An 18236-nucleotide genomic window follows, 5' to 3' on the forward strand; every position below is an offset into this window, starting at 1 on the left:
CCTCCATATCTAAAATGAAATCTATGGAAATACTTTTGGCACCAGATATTCCTGGGAAATACAACCCCCTCAAGAATTTCATATGCCATTATGTAAATACACTTATTGGTCTTTTCCCTGAGAGTAAATTTTGGTACTTGGTGGAGAAAAGGATATCACTACAAGGGAAAGCGTGTGAAAGGGAAGTGTGCAGATGGTAGTTTCCTCTTCAGAACTTGCCTGGAGAAAGTGTTTTTGCTACAAGAGGGCTGGTGTGTCCCCTTTGCTTGGGACTATCTTGTGAAGATTTTGACTTTGTTTTCTAAAGTTGTCCAGAGTCTACACGGGTTACAAATGCTTTGATCAGCTCCAAATGCAAGGGCACACAGTGCCCTATTTTAGGTGCCAAGTTTGTGTTCTGTTGGAAACCACACTGAATAGTTTGGCAGAATCAATGCTAAATCAAGCAGAGAGATTTCTCATTTTTATGAAACACCCACAAAAGTCAACATTCTGTTTTTTAGCATCTATCCACCAAGTAACAGAGTAATAAAAACAGCATTGGAAAGACTTGAAAGTATTCACAGTATTTTATTCTGCCATCTAATATAATTTTGATGAAATATCCTGTGGTTTAGTTAATAAACACTGAACAAGAAAACAAGTATTTATTAAACATCTATCTTGTTCTCAGAAATTTAAGGAAAATATAGAGTACATATAAAACATTGATCCTATCCTGAAGAGTTAGTAATTTGGTGTATGAGAGAAAGCAAGCATACCAAAAAATTTATTTAATTTATCCAAGGTAATACATATTAGGAAATGTATTTTTCCTTATTCTTGTTCCGTACATGACAATCTCGTCTCTAAAATACATCTTGAATCTATTCTTTTCTTTCTTAGTGGAGGTCACCAATCATCTTAGGCCAGAACAACCTCTTTTAAACTAGTCCCTTCAACCCCATCTCCAAATTAATCTCCATATGGCAAACTAATCATTTTAAAGCAAATTCAATTATGCCATTCTTTTACATAAGATCCTTCGAGGAATTTTCATTACACATTAGAAAAAAAAACCACAATGCTCATTATGCTACAAGGTCCAGAATGAGGCAGCCCTGCCCATCCCTCCAGTCTCCTCTTGGACACTGTTCTCTATAGTCCACTTGGCTCAAGGACTTTTTCCATGCTGTAACCCTCTTCTTAAAATATTCTCCTCCCAACCTTCCTTGGAGCTAGGTCCTTTCCATCATTTAGGACTTAGCTTAAGTATCCCCTTCCCAGAGAACACTTCCTTGAACACTGGGTTTAAAGTCCATCTGTGTTATTCTCCAGCTCAACTCCTTATTTCATTCTTAGCACATTATTCAGCTTTCAATTTTTACGTTTTTTAAAAATCAAATTGCATGCCGGTGTTTACCCTATCCCTTGCCCCACATAAGCTCTGTGAAGCAGGAGCCGTATTAGTTTTGTGCATATGGCTCCCAGCCCAAGTACCTACTTTGGAGTAAGTGTTTTAATACATTTTTTTTGTGTGTGTGAATGACTAAATAAATGAATGCTCCATTTTTAAAAGGTAGACTCATGTTTTCCAATGTATGTAATACTTCATATAAATATATATATCAGGTAATGAAGTAGAGAAGAGAAGAACTGGGCCATGAATTCCATCAGTGAAAGAGAAGTGAAGCAAACTGAGGTATGTGGTTAAATATTCTATCTGCTCAGTCTGTGAAGCAGCAGTTTGGAAATACTGGCAAACTATAGTTTGCTTTTAACAAAGGTAAAGAAAAGTAAAGGTTCACATGGGCCCACAGATTCAGGGACAGGTTGATGTAGGAGAAAGGGCTTGGGGCACCATCTTGAAGGAAAGATGGAATTTGAGTTGGATTGGAAGGGTTAAGAGGAAACTATGAGCAAACCATGCAAAACCAAAGATGCAGGAAAGCTGGCATTGTATGGCTTGATGGGATACTAAGGAATCCTAACTTCCTGCTTTTTAGATACCAACATTCCATGGAATTAGACTTCTGAATTCTCTGTTCACCCACTTAAATACCCTGATTTATTTCAAAGCAGTTCTTTGCTTTTCTTGAAATGTTTCGTAGAACATGGCTTCCTTTGACAAATCCATAAGAAGTGAAAGAAACCAGAATGTTTTACTCTGTGACCCTTCCTGATATTTAGATTTTATTATAGATTATGTAATGCTTTTATCCTTATTCATTTTAATGACAAGTTGGTAACACTTTAGAACATGCTTGCATCTGAGAATAACTCATGGCCAAAGAGGCCCATTCATTAGGGCTCTCTTGTAATAAAGCCAAGAGGGAGAAAAATGTCTGACTTTGTTATTTGGTTAACCCTCCTTAAGGAAAGTACTTTATCCAGCCTCATGTTGTACATCTTGAGAGGAGACAACCTTGGAGGCTAGGAATTTCAGAACTGGCCTTTCCAGTATATCTAACACTTCTTATATACTATTTCAGATTCTATTTGTCCCACCCCTTCCTCCAGCCTCTATTACAAAAACCAGCTCACTGAACCTTTACTTAGTTTCACAAAACTGCATCCTGATAGCACCTTGCACAGACTCATTGCAGAGTGCTGCTTCTGCCATGGGCTTCTCTTCTGCTGCAGGGATTTTCTGGGTGCTCAGGCAGGCAAACAAGGAAGCTTGGGGAGTTAATACTGATGACCTCATCCTTGACCAGTGGGCCAGGAACTGATGGATATATGCTTTCTCCTTTGTCCCCTGGTTGGACAGCTCTGAGGCATATGTCGTATGTCTCCACTTAAAGTCACAATGGATCAAGCGCCAGCCACCTGCAGTGGATAAATAGGTAGCAGATTCTTGTACTGGCTTTTTTTTTCTGGCTTTTTTTCCCTTCTTTCCCACTTTCTGTTTTGTCTCTCTCCTTCTTAAATAACTACGTACAAACAAGCCTTTGTCCCAGGCTCTCTTTGGGGGGATTTAAAGCTAAGACATCCTTTAAAACAAAGCCAAGAATCAGAAAGATCAAACAGCAAGATGCTAAAAGTACTCACAAAAGCCTGTAACCCAAAATAGCAATGATGCAGACAATCCACAGTTCAACACATCACCACTGTAAACACTAGCCTTTGTTACAGAAATATCTGCCCGGGTAGCTATTGGGGTGAGAAACTGGGGCCAGTTTGGTTAGATAAGACCAGGTTCCCAGCAGAGAAAACAGGGAAGATGGAGTTTTAACAACCAGAAGATACCCTGAGGACTGTGGGGTGGAGCACTAAGAGCAACATTGAGAAGAATGGTGATCCGATGCTGAATGCAATCTTTGTGACTCAGTTTTGCCTGGCATCTGCCCAAGATACGTAACTGTAAGGGCTGGCACTCTGTTTCTCTTTCTTTGTCCAGCTTGCTACAGGTCAAAACTGTGTGGCCTTTGTACAAGTTAAAAATACTTTTAACAATCTCACAGATGGTTAAAACCAATCCCATAGCATTAACAACAGCAAGCCTATCGTTTTGATATGGGCAATGGGCCATGAATTATGGAGGTAATTGTAGTAAAACATTATCTGGTTTACTCACAGAAAAGGGTAAACCTTAGACTGATAGTCTTGAGTACTTTTAACTCTCTGCTATGCCCTACTTAGCCTGCACAGAATCATAGAGAAAGTGCTCCAAGGAAACTGGGCTCTGGCAGAAGGAGCGACCATGCTAAGGGCAGGAAGCAAGGTCTTCTGGTTTCCAAATAGGATTGAGAAGCTTTCTCTAATTCATGTACCTTTTTGAAAGAAGAAGAAGAAGAAGAAGAAGAAAGAAGAAGAAGAAGAAGAAGAAGAAGAAGAAGAAGAAGGAGAAAAAGACCAGCAAGGTTGAGTGGTAAGGGCAGGTCTAGGTCACAACAATATAGCCCATTTTTGAGAACTTGTTGTTTTCCTTCTTTTATTACAGACTTGGCTTTTTATTTCCCTCATACATCTGTTTTTTCCTCTACTTTCTGCTCCTCCTTGCTATAAATATTTTTTTGGATACATACATACATAACCACTCAAAGTGTTTGTAACATCCACTCTATTCTCTTTAGCAAACACTTTAGTCTGAAGCTTTAAGGTTTTCAAAAGCATCTTAAAAAGTCAGTACTTAGCATGTTTCCCTACCTACCCCAGCCACCCAGACGCCATTGATTATGTTGTGATTTAATGTTGAAGAGAACCCTCTGCTGGGCTCACTAGGACTTGAGATTTTAAGAGGCTTGCTCTTGCCTCTTAAGTTCAGCTAATTGCCTTTCTATTGTTCAACCTTCTTTCCTTTATTATTATTTTTATTATTTTTTTAAAACATCTTGGTGTTCTGAGTGCCTTAAATATCTCCCACAGGATACTTTTCCCCAGATAAATCTGATACTTTGTAATACTTTTGTTAAACGTTTATAAAAAAAATTTAATACATTCCCATTCTATGGGAAATACTGATAAAACTAAATTTTCCCATTAATATTATGTAACTAGTTAACCTAAGGGGTCCCAACAGTTCAAAGCTCACGTAAATATTAACTTTAATCCCTCACGTCTAGGGCTTCCCATTGTTAGTTTAACCCAGAGTCTAATAACTCGACTGCCTGAGGCAAATATCCTCAGAAGCCACTGTTCAGTTTCAAAACCAGTTTGGAGCTCCTGAATCATTTCTTAGGCTCTCACTTTTCTTGGCTCACCGATCCTGGTTTTGCTGTTGTCACTTTTTTGTTTTATCTCACAAATATGTATGTGAAATGGATCAGAATATAAATGTGAGTATTTGTGGCCATCATAGTTTTCACTTGATTGCTAAGTCTGTTTTGACTCATGCAAGAAAAACTCCAACGTTTAGAGTCAGCAAATAGTTTACAAAAGTACTTTCCTAATGGAAATGGTGGAAGAGTCTAAAAGGAGTTAAGGAGTGAGTCAGTTTTTATTATATTCTAAATAGAAAACTTCAGATCTTTGAGTACCTTAAATCCAAAGAGTTTAATCCAGCAAATGAATATTCATTACTCAATAGAAGCTTGCTGACAAATGTGGAAAATAAGCTAATAGGAAAACAAAGAGCATGTAAAATATGTTCAATTTTCATATTGTTTCCTGATGAATGGTTGATTCAATAAGCATTCCCAAATCCTGTCTCCATGCCTTTCTTGATAGAATTAGCCAAATACTTGTTTCTGCAGCCCTCCTTCGCTTTCCTAATGAAAGGGACCATGGTGGTTGGCATCAGCACTCTGTCCTTTGGCCCATCAACAGTAAAGGAAATCTACCTCCAGCCTTTTTGTAATTAAAGAAAACAATGAAGTTCATTTGTCTAGGCCACTATCAGCTGGCTTCTGTTATCGTATGCATGTCAACACATTTAAACTGCTGCACTGCTATGTTTAAGATATGTGATTCCAGGACCAGTGTTTGCTCATAAGGATCATTGTCCTTCACAGACTAATGTGCAAAAAGGAAGCCACAAACAACTATCACTGCCTAATACAGGAATTGAAATATTCTCCTAATAAAGTATTCTGTAATGAATGAATGTTACTTTATTCAGACAGGATTAATTAGTTTTGTACCGATTAGGATGAAGAAGCAGGATAGAGGGGCGCCTGGGTGGCTCAGAAGCGTCCAACTCTTGATTTCAGCTCAGCTCATGATCTCATGGATCGTGAGTTTGAGCCCCACATCAGACTCTGTGACTACAGTGCACAGACTTTGTTTGGAGTTCTCTCTCCCTCCCTCTCTCTCTTCCCTTCCCATACTCTCTCTCTTGCTTTCTCTCAAAAAATATATAAAGAAAAAAAGCAGTACATAGATTTTATTCATCAGTAATTAAGCCTTTTGTTTGTTTGCTTGTTTTTGCTGTAATATAGTGTTCCTAAGCTTGAGTGGTACTTTTTTTTTATGTGTATCTATTTTTAAGAGAGAGATAGTGAGTGTGGGAGGAGCAGAGAGAGAGAGAGAATGCCAAGCAGACTCCACACTTAGCACAGAGCCCATTGTGAGGCTCGATCCCAGGAACCATGAGATAGATCATGACTTGAGCTGAATCAAGGGCCACCCAGGTGCCCAAGTAGTAGTTCTTTTTTGATGGGAAGTGCTAAGAGAAATAACTACTCTTAAGTATGTTGGCAGTCAGAAAAAAAAATGTTGGATTATACATTTAAATGAAGATACTCTGAGAATACTGGGAATTCAGTTATTATGTTCCAATGTTTTAACAATTTCTTTCCTTTACCCCTGAATAGAAGTAAAGTGAGAACTAACTTGATCCCTTCAGTCTGGATTCCTTGCAGGAAAATATTTTTTGTACAGAGATAAGTAGTCATCATTGCTCCTCTTACTTCAGTAAAGAGGGGAGATGTGAGAGAAATTAGAAATTCAGTTGTTATCCAAACATATCATTTTTCTAGAACTACCATTATTTGTTTTTTTTTTTTAATGTTTATTTATTTTTGAGGGGGGAAGGAGGTCAGAGAGAGGGAGGGAAACATGGAATCCAAAGCAGGCCCCAGGCTCTGAACTGTCAGCACAGAGCCTGATGTGGGGCTCAAACTCACAAACCATGAGATCATGACCTGAGCCAAAGTCAGATGCTTAATTGACTGAGCCACCCAGACACCCCTAGAACTACCATTATTTGTATAAAAAAGTGACATATTCACTCTTATTAGAATGTTCCCTTTTGTTTAACTGGATGAGGGATTGTTCATAGATCTAATACTAGCCTAGACACCAAAGAAATTGAGAAGGGCACATATGCACAGGGCCATTCATATTAGAGCTCAGGGCTCAGAGGATCCTTGGCATAAGACTTGCTCTGTTCAAGACAACACGGACATCTTTTCTTTCAAAAGCATTCAAAGCCAAGCATGAATCCAGATAAAGGGTTCAGGTAGAATCTATTTTAATATGTTTCTGTGTCTAAACTTAATGAGCTCTTGAGAATAAATGAAGGAATAATAACTGAATAATAAGGTAAGAGACAAAGAGAAGACTCCTATCTTCATGTGAGAAGATTGAACAACAACAGGATTTAATTACTCTTATCCCCCCTCCCCTGTTTAAAAAAAATGCCTAAAAATTCAGACCTTTAGGTTTCATTGGGGGCAATAAGCCAAAACTGAATGTCCTTTCTCCCCATGATAAAAAGAAATAATCCTAACTAGACGTATCAGTTTCCTAGGACTGTCATAGCAACGTACCACAAACCGTGTGGCATAAACAACAGACAGTTATTGTCCCACAGCTCTGGAGGCTCAGTATTTGAGCTCAAGGTGTCAGTGGAGTTGGTTCCTCCTAAGGACTGCGTGGAAGAATCTGTTCTGTGACTCTCTCCTAGTTTCTTGGGCTGTTTGGCAATCATTGGTATTCCTTGACTTTAGATGCATCACCTCAGTCTCAGCCTTCATCATCACTTGGCATTATTTCCATGTGCACATCTACCACAATGTCCACATTTCCCTGTTTACAAGGATACAGTCACATTGGGTGAGACTCCATGCTAATGACTTTATCTTAACTTGATCATGTTGAAATATCTTATTTCTAAATAGGGTCACATTCACAGGAAGCTAAGGTTAGGACTTCAACAACTTTTGGAGGACATAATTCAACCCATAACATTAACTTAAGGCTCTCAGCAAAATAACAAAGAACAAGTAGGGTTCAAGTCCTCCAACAAAGACTCCACAAAGTTCCAGAAAATCTCCTCCCAGTCCTGTGCCTTCAGACTTGAATGAAGTTTTTAGAAAGCAACATTTATTCCTCAAATTCCATGTTCAAAATCTTAGAAAGGGAGTAAAAGAGTCAAGGCAAGGTCATCAAAATGAAATAAAAGTAAATGGAATGTTTGGGTGAGCAAAATATAAAGAATTGTCACTGCAAACAGGAACATTTTATAGCAAAAATAAGTAACGTATTAAACAAAAGAGAGATGAAGAACTCAGTCTGGAAGAAATTATAATCCAAACACCATAAGAAAACCTCCATATTAAAGGGGAATTTAGTGAAGACATAAATTTTGAGAAAATATTCAAAGATAAGATTATTACAAATAGCAGAATCACATTAAAAGAAATATTACTGAAGGAAAAAAATCAAGAATTAAAATGGCATTATTATAAACCAAGAAGTTGGATAGCATCTAAAAGAATAGAAGAGTTCAATTTTAATTACTTATCTTATCATTGATTACTTACAATTAATTACTTATTGCAATAAATGTAGAGAAAGTAGGAAATAGATAGAGACAAATGAAATTCATCAAGAGAAAAAAATACAGAAAAGAGGACAAAGACCATCCAACATAAATGTAATTGGTAGTCTTTAAAACCATTCAATGATACAATAGCTAAAAAGTTTTTGAAATGAATTATATGAGAAATGAAATGAATTCATTTGAAATGAATGAGTTATATGAAAAGAGATCAATATATGTTTATGATAAGTTATAGCTTAGAAAATAATTATTTAAGTTATGGATGGAGATTTGAGTAGCTTATAGGAGGCAATTAGGGTGGCCTTAGACATCTTTCCACCAGCATACCATGCCAGAGAAAAATAAAGCAGCATCTACATTTATAAAAGTATAAGAAATAAAAACTATAACAAGACATTTATACCTAGCATTGTTCTTCATTAAGTCATAGACTTATTCTTAAAATTACAGAATTTTCTCAAGCGTGAAAAAATTGAGGAAATGTAGTACCCAAGATCCTTTCTTTCAAAAATTGATTGATGACCAAATGTAAGAACAAAGATAAATATATGTATATAAATTAATTGAAAATAGATAATCTTTGCTAAAATATGAGTGTGGAGCATTTGAATACAGATTTAAGAAAAAATAACTATGGGACTTATAGTCATATAACAATGTAAATATTATAAACCATAGCAACTTAACAGTATAATTAACAAAACTAAGAATAATAGAGAAGTGGAAAAGTGTAGAGTGTACTAATTTACTTTGCTTCCAAAGCAGGGAGACAAATTGGTAGTAATTGGTTTTAAAAAAGAAAAAGAAAAAAAAGGATTTTTTAATTTTTCATTTTTTATTCTTTTTAGGGAAAGTTTAGTAGCTACCATCTTCTGAAATTAAAACAAAAAGAATCTGAACTTTACCATTTCCTTTATTTGCAGTCTGATTTCTTTCTGTTAAATATAATAAAAAATAAATTCAGGACGCCTGAGTAGCTCAGTTGATTAAATATCCAATTCTTGGTTTCAGTTCAGGCTATGATCTCACGGTTGGTGGGTTTGAGCCGTGTGTCCGGCTCTGCTCTGTGTGGAGCCTGCTTGGGATTCTGTCTCCCTCTCTCTCTGCTCCTCCCTTGCTTGAACTTTCTCTCTCTCAAAATAAATAAACTTTAAAAAAATAAATTTCAATGTTTTTTGTTAAAAATAGCATGCAAGATGTGATTTTATTTTTATAAAATTTCTTTTTCTGTTAGTGTGTCTATCCTTCTCTCCATATATTTATAGATGTTTGGAATAATCTCTACCTAATATCTATCATAATTAGTTCTAGGTGGAGAAACGTGGGAATTTTTTAATTTTTTATTTTTCTGTACTGCTGCAATTTCTTCTTTGAATTTGTAGCATTAAAGCAATAACAGGGGTGCCTGGATGGCTCAGTTGGTTAACTGTTTGACTTCAGCTCGGGTCATGATCTCACAGTTCATGAATCTGAGTCCCATGTCAGACTGTGCTGACAGCTTGGAGCCTGGAGCCTGCTTCGGATTCTGTGTCTCCCTCTCTCTCTGCCCCTCCCCAGCTCGCACTCTGTCTCTCTGTCTCTCAAAAATACACAAAACATGTTTTAAAATTTTTAAAAATAAAAATAAAACAATAACAAGTCAGTTTTCAAAACAATAGAAATGGCTATTTGTATAAGACACTAAACAACTAAATAGAGAACCACTAACCATTTCTGTATCCTTATTCATTTTAACAATCAGATTTGCTTCCTCATCTTTAGTTCCATAGTTTTACACTCTTTGAATTTTGAAGAGTATTATTAGGATGCTTATTAACTTAGGAGCCCATTCATATAGACATCCTGTCATAGTATAGTATGAAATATTCTTATGTTATTGATTCTACACAGAAAAAGAGTTCATATTATCAATTTCCTTGAAGAGAACATTGCTAGCTGAACTTATTTGAGCCTTATTTCTGTAAATGTTGTTGTTGGCATAATGAAATATTGTCAGCCTTCAGCTCACTAAGCATATAATCCCGTCAACTATTAGTTGTCTTCCTCAGGGAGTGCAAACACATTGCTAAGGACCTGTCATCTTACCAAGCTATGACTGATAGCCCCTAGCAGAATACACAAATGAAAAAGGACACAGTTTTAAAGAAGCAGTGTAGAGTAAATAATGTCTCTGTATGACCAGGGAGGGGCAATCTTATGGGAACACTGTCTACTACTTTGTTAAAACTAAAAGAATGCTAGAAGTCCATGTGGCATGTTGTTTTAGTTCCAACTTTCTTCTTCAAGTTTTGGGCAAATTTCCAGTTTATTACGGTTCAACTAGAATTGATGCATATTTATAAATATAATTCAGACATTGCAAAAGTTTACTTTTCCTTTCATTGTTCTTATACCATAAACAAATTGTTCTGAGGGAACTGTTGGTACAAATGAGGTCAATTTGTACTTTTGGTTGCTAAGGAGCTGGTCAACTGGTGACCTGATTACCTTATTCATCACTGTTGGATAAAGTCTCCAATGCACTAAATATTCCAATATGTGGATTCAATAAACAGAAGTTCTGAAGATCTGATATGCACAAAGCTTCATGCTGAAATGGAGAAATAATTAAAGTCCAGGTGATCTCTTATGTCACTTTAGATTTTATCTTTTCCATAATTTACACACACACACACACACACACACACACAATGATAAAAGGAGCTAATAGAGACTTTAGACATATTTTAAAAGTAAAATATTTAAACTTTATAAACTGTCTCTGGTATGATCCATTCAAAATCACCATAATTTCTGGATATAGCCAGAGTTGAAAGGGATAGAAGGAGAACATTTTTTTTTAATGTTTGCTTGTTTGTTTTGAGAGAGAGTGAGTGGGGAGAGGGAGACAGAGAATCCCAAACAGGCTTCGCGCTGTCAGCACAGAGCCTGATGCAGGGCTCAAACTCATGAATGGTGAGATCATGACCTGAGCCAAAATCAAGAGTTGGATTTGGATGCTTAACCAACTGAGCCACCCAGGTGCCCCAGGAGAAGAACTTTATAGCACAGCTGTATCTAGCTAGCTAGCTAGCTATTTATAGGCTCCATGCCCAATGCATCTCACAACCTTGAGATCAAGAGTTGCATGCTCTACTGACTGAGCCAGCCAGGCACTCCAGCATAGTTATATCTTTAAAATAGAGTACAAGATAACCAGCAAAAGAAGAAAAAAGAAAGGGTCACTTGGAACAATTGTTGGCATTTTTAACTTTGCATCGTAGAAGTGCTCAATTTAGTATAAAGATTTTAGGAAAAAGAAAAGGCCATGCATTCATGCCGCATAATAACACAAATATAAAACTGAGTAACTGACATTGCCAGGCAGATCAAAGTTGAAAATGTCAACATCTTATCTTCAATATGCCTTCCGTGTAGTAGGTGGGATGATATCAATAAATAGGTAACAGTGATATGAAAAATGACAAACTGTGAATTTTCCAAAGAAGTGTGGTGGCCACTGTGATGTGCTATGCACATCCCCTTCAAGAATGAAAGATTTGTTCCCCCACTGCTGGCAGAAAATCTTTAGGTGTCAGCCTCTGCAGAATTGCCTTAGCTGAAGAGAATCACTTCGATCAAGGACATACAGCCTTGCATCCTAATGATTAATTGATGTAGAGGTATAAATGCCAGCCCCCTTATCTCAACTTCAGAACACTCCACAGAGTGATCTGAGGCCCTCACTGAAATTAAATCAACGTCCGTTGCTGCTCAGTCCTGCTTTTTAATCTTTCCCTCCAAGGGTGTTGCTCTCAAGGTTACTCCCTGAGAAATCATCTACATGTTAATTGCTGCTTCCTGAGGAACCAACTCTGTAGAACTTCATATCACTAAAAGTTTGAGAAAGCAGATGGTAAGATGGCATTTTGGAACTGGATCATTTACCACTTGGCTGGCAGTAAGACCCTAATCACTAGTCGTAGGTGGAACACAAATAGCCTCTGGTAGGTGGCAGTGTAATCATTAAAACTTGTACTGGTGAACTGGGATAGAATAGTGGTGGAAGAGAATTCATTAGCCGGTGTGATATTATCAGGCTTTTGAGAAATGGAGTAGAAATAGTATCTATAAGGACTATGGAAGTAGATAACTCTTGCTAGGTTTTATTGATATGCAGGACCAGTAGGCAGAAGATGAGTTATTATCTGGCTTGGGTAACTGATACTGGTAAGGCTGCTGTCATACAAGCAGTCAGGGAAGAATGTGTTTGGGACAAGATAGTATGTTTGGGATTCTCTTGATGGCTGCTTATCCCATTTTGACAGTAAATGGACAAGTACCTTGTGGCTCTCTCTCCTGTCATGGAAGCAGTGTTGCTTTAGAAGCCAGAAGACCCAGGTGAATTCTAATGTGAACTAAGTATTAATTATCTATGTGAGTTGCTACATAGCTCTGGTTTTTAGTTTCCTATGTATGACATGAGGAGGCTGAACAGCTGATGTCTAAGTTATTTCAAGCATTATTATTATAAAAGAAAAAAATGAACACATATTATAGTATGACATTTAAAAGAAGCCACAGATTTCATGTTTTTTTAATGTCGCATTTCGTGCACAGTCTAGAGAAGAAAACATATAACCTTGTGTTTTTCACTCTTTTAGTATAGTAAGTGGAACAATTCATTATGTGATGCAAGGAATCATCAGTAAAAGATAAATTCACCAAATAGAAGCAAAAGAGCATATTAAAGCAGAAACCATTAGAATATCTCTACAACTTAAAGTATTTTGTGCTTCTATTATACAGATGGATGGAAAGAATTCATACTTCAGAATTGGGATGAAGCATTCATGTGAAGGAGAGGAAGTACCACCTGATTTCTGGAATCTGATTCAAAACAGTTCACAAAAAAAGTTTAATGTTTTAGCATTCTACTGCTTAGTTATAATTTTAGAATGTTTAGTTTAAAAATTACCCGAAAAAACCTAGTAGAGCTTTTCTGGGTCTGGTTTGAAGATGGTCTCTGTAGTAGTAAAATTTTTTAAATCCAGTTAATATAGCAAGACAGAATAGGGTGGGTGATAACCATTCACACATTTTCTTTTCACCGCCTGCTAAGATTACTCAGGAAGCTGTAGTGTATATGGAAATATGTCACATTAAAGCCCGAAAGTCCTAATACAAATTACATTCACCTTATGAGTCAGACAAACCACTTAAACTTTCTGTTTTGTTAAATTGATTTTTTTTAAAGTGTGTGTGTGTGTGTGTGTGTGTGTGTGTGTGTGTGTGTATGAGACAGAGAGACAGAGAGAGAGAGAGAGAGAGGAAACTCTGAGAACAATGAATATTACTGATATGTCAGTTGTTGCTTCTTTAATTCATTTAACTTCATTAATCAAAGACTATCTTGTAGGTAATTTGAAACCACTATGAAGTCATTTTCCACTTCAAAAATGTTGATTTTCTTTATAATAAGTAATCTTAATAAACTTCCATTACCAGCTTTACAGAGATCATAAAAACTTCCACTGCTATATGGTATCAATAACACTACTATCCTCATGACTTAGTATATGAAACAAAAACATCAGGAAGAGAACCCGGTTCAGTACCTTAACTGATCATCATTGTTCCTCTTTAGTCAGCCAGCAATAGTTCTGGTTTGCCATAAAAGCTGTGGGTATGAGATAATTATATTAACTTCCAAACAGAAACCTAATTCTAAGCACAATCTTAGCATTTGTTGTTGTTGTTGTTGTTTTTAATTTTTAGGATAAGATTAGAATTTGTTTTTTCAGTCATCATTCCTTTATCTTACATGTTAACCACATACATGTGAAGTGGCTATGATATGCCATTTACATAATAAAATATTTACTGCTTTGCAGCTTTGGCTCTACACTGGGTCTAAAATACTCTGGTTACAGAGCTTTCTCAAGATCTTTGATCTTTTGTTTCGTAAGAATTGTGTATGCTCTGAATACATAGTATAAGCCACACCCACATTTTCCAACTTTCCCTCTCTACCTTCTCTACCTGTTTTTCCCCTGCTCTGCTTTCTGCTATGCCTTTCATTTCATTACTCATTCATTTCTAAAAAAGATGTAGTGACCACTCATTCTTCTGAAAAATTCTGAAACAAAGGAAGATACTATATCCATAAATAGGAAGATTCAATATTGTTAAGATATCAATTTTCCTCAAATTAATCTAGAGATTTAAAACAATGCCAGTCATAATCCATCAGGCTTTTTTAGTGGAAATTGATAATCTGCTTCTAAAATGTACATGGAAATTCAAAGGATCTAGAATAGACAAAACGATCTTCAAAAAGAAGAAAATAAGTATTTACACTATCTTCTTGATAGTGTAATCAAGAATCTATCTTGATTCAAGATCTTGCTTGAAGATCTTGCTTGAAGATCTTGCTTGAAGATCTTGCTTCAAGATCTACCATACATATGCAGTAACCAAGACAGAATAATTCTGGTGTAAATCAGTGAAACAATAAGGAGCTCGGAAATAGGCCCACCTTATCAGATTGTTCAGTTGTCTACAAAGGCACTAAAACAATGCAATGGGGAAAAGGAAGCCTAAGAATGATGCTGGAAGAATTGAATAATTACATTAGAACACATAAACATAAAAGGTAAACATGTAACAATGTTTTTAGAAGAAAACAGGTTTTTGGGAGTTGGAAGAGAGAAGTTTTATTTTAAGGCCACAATAATCAATAACCATAAAAGAAAAATTATTTTATTTAATAAAATAAAAAATTATTTTTATTTTATTTTATTATAATGCTGAGTAAATTACTCTTCATCAGAATTTTAAAAAACCTTTGTTCATCAAAAGACACAATTAAGAAATTGAATAGGTAAGCAAAATCCCAGGAGAAAAATATTCATGAATTATGTATCTGACAAAGGTCCATATATATTTCTGAAGAGGTAACCTACATCATTAGTCATCAGAGAAATAAAAATTAAGATCACAATAAGATGCCACTCCATACCTACCAAAATGTTTGAAATTTAAAAAGACACAACATAAAATGTTTGTGAGTATATTAACCCACTAGAATTCTCAAACCCTGGTAGCTGGAGTGTAAAATGGCACAAAAATCCTAGAAAAACTTTTGGTAGATTCTCATAAAACTAGATGTATACCTTACCCTATAACTCTGCAATTCTGCTCCTAGGTAGTCACCAAATAGAAATTAAAATATATGCTCATATAAAGACCTAAAACAAATGTTCATAGCACCTTTCTTTATGTTAGATTAAAAACTGGAAGCAGCCCAAGTGTCCATGAAAAAAAAAATAGATAATTTATCATGTACTCAGCTTTTTCCCAACAGGTTTGCCACCAGAACACAGGTATCATGAAAACCATCCCTAAACCTAAACCGAAATGGAAAGGAAGACTTTCATATGATCATCATTGTCATTGGACATGTAGATTCAGGCATGTCTACCATTACTGGTCATCTGATCTACAAATGTGGTGGGATTGACAAAGAACTATTGAAAAATTTGAGAAGGAGGCTGCTGAGATGGGAAAAGGCTCTTGCAAGTATGCCTGGGTCTGGACAAACTGAAAGCTGAATGTGAATGTGGTATCACCATTGACTTCTCCCTGTCGAAATTCAAGACCAGCAAGTATTATGTGACCATCGTTGATGCCCCAAGACACGGAGACTTTATCAAAAATGTGATTACAGGCACATCTCAGGCTGACTGTGCTGTCCTGATTGTTGATGCTGGTGTTGGTGAATTTGAAGCAGGTCTCTCCAAGAATGGACAGCCACCAACTTGTTCACCAACTTGTCCAAGTGACAAGTCCTTGCCCCTCTATGATGTCTCCAAAAGTGGTGGTATTAGTACTGTCCCTGTGGCCCTAATGGAGACTGGTATTCCTAAACCTGGTGTGGTGGTCACCTTTGCTCCAGTCAATGTTACAACTGAAGTAAAGTCTGTTGAAATGCACCATGAAGCTTTGAGTGAGGCTCTTCCTGGGGACAACGTGGGCTTCAATGTCAAGAACGTGTCTGTCAAAGATGTTCATTGTGGCAATGTGGCTGGTGACAGCAAAAATGGCCCACCAATGAAAGCAGTTGGCTTCACAGCTCGGGTAATTATCTTGAACTATCCAGGCCAAATCAGTGCCGGATATGCACCTGTGCTGAATGGTCACACAGCTCACATTGCCTGCAGGTTCGCTGAGCGGAAGGAGAAGATTGTCATTCTGGAAAAAAAGCTGGAAGATGGTCCCAAGCTCTTGAAATCTGGTGATGTTGCCATCGTTGATATGGTTCCTATGTGTGTTGAGAGCTACTCTGACTATCTTCCTCTGGGCCATTTTGCTCTTTATAACATGAGAAGACAGTTGCTGTGGGTATCATCAAAGCAGTGGGCAAGAAGGCAGCTGGAAGTGGCAAGGTCACCAAGTCTGCCCAGAAGCTCAGAAGGCTAAATGAATATATCGCCAATACCTGCCACCCCAGTCTTAATCAGTGATGGAAGAATGGTCTCAGAACTGTTTGTGTCAATTGGCCATTTAAGTTTAATAGTAAAAGACTGGTTAATGATAACAATGCATTGTAAAACCTTCAGAAGGAAAGGGAAATATTTTGGGGACAACTTGTGTGTGTGTGGCAAAAGTCAGTACTTTTTACAGACACAACTTGACCAAATATCTGTCAAAGAATTTTGAGATCCATTAAAACAAAAGTTTAATGAGAAACAAACAAAACAAAAATCAACTATGGTATACTCAGTCAATGGAATACTATTAAGCAATAGAAATGAACAAATTACTAATACATACAATGTTGATGTGCCTGAAAATTTTTGAGGTATCTGAGTAAAAGATACCTTATACAGAAGTGTACATATTTTATTGTTCGATTTATATGAAGTTCTATAATAGGTAAAACTAATCTCTGGTGGGAAAAATAACCAAAACAGTAGGTGTCTTTGGGGAATATGCAAAAGGTTTGATCAGGAAGGGGCCCAAGAAAACTTTCTCAGAAGATAATGATATTCCTTATCTTGACAAATCTTTGGGTTACATAGATATTCCTGTACAACAAAAGTTATCATATGGTGCACTTAAGATTTGTGCAATTCACTGTATGGCAATTTAAAGTTTATTTATTTGAGAGGGAGAGAGAGAATCCCAAACAGGCTCCATGTTCTGCACAGAGCGGGGTTGACTGTGAGATCATGATCTGAGCCAAAACCAAGAGTCGGACACTCAACCAACTGAGTCACCCAGGTGCCCCGCACTGTATGGCAATTTAAACTAAAAAAAGAAAAAGCTATAAACAAATATGGAACTCTAGTTAAGGACATGCATCCTGAAGTGTTTAGGGGTGAAGGGTACTGATATTGGCAACTTACTTTAAAATGTGTCTGTAATGAGACAGATTGATGAAATGTCAGAGAAATGGATGGTTGGATAGATATGTGACAAAGCAGAGTGAGCAAAACGCTTATTTTATTTTTTAAAAGATTTTTTAAATGTTGATTTATTTTTGAGAGAGCATGAGCGGGGGAGGAACAGAAAGAGATGGAGACACAGAATCCACACAGATGGAGACACAGGCTCTGAGCTGTCAGCACACAGCCTGATGTGGGGCTTGAACCACAAACTGTGAGATCATGACTTGAGCCAAAGTCGGACCCATAACCGACTGAACCACCCAAGTGCCCAAAATGTATATTTTAACATCTAGATTGTGTTCAAGTCAAGCTTCTTATATCTTTGAAATTTTTTGTTAATAAAATATGGGATAAAGGCAGTAAAAAAAAAATGAAAGTTAATTTTAAAAGTTAGTGATGCTTATACTAAATAAGCTTCTAATTTGAAATTATCTGACTCAATATATGATATGTATTATGAGAAGATAATTTATTAAATGGCAATAAAAAAAGAGAGCCGTGAATGAAAAAACTGTTTGTAAAGTGCTAAAAGAATCCTGAGTGCCATGGGATTGAGTTTGATTTTTTTTACCCAACATTTTCAGTAAAACACTTGTAAC

General features: G+C 36.6%; 1 pseudogene; it reads left to right on the forward strand.

Annotated features, from left to right (window-relative positions):
- The first annotated feature begins 1642 nt into the window (after nt 1-1642).
- LOC128315843 (elongation factor 1-alpha 1-like) lies at nt 1643-17354 on the forward strand (annotated as a pseudogene).
- Nucleotides 17355-18236: the final 882 nt, after the last annotated feature.

The sequence above is a fragment of the Acinonyx jubatus genome, chromosome A1, assembly GCF_027475565.1.
Source record: "Acinonyx jubatus isolate Ajub_Pintada_27869175 chromosome A1, VMU_Ajub_asm_v1.0, whole genome shotgun sequence".
NCBI classification, from domain to species: Eukaryota; Metazoa; Chordata; class Mammalia; order Carnivora; family Felidae; genus Acinonyx; species Acinonyx jubatus.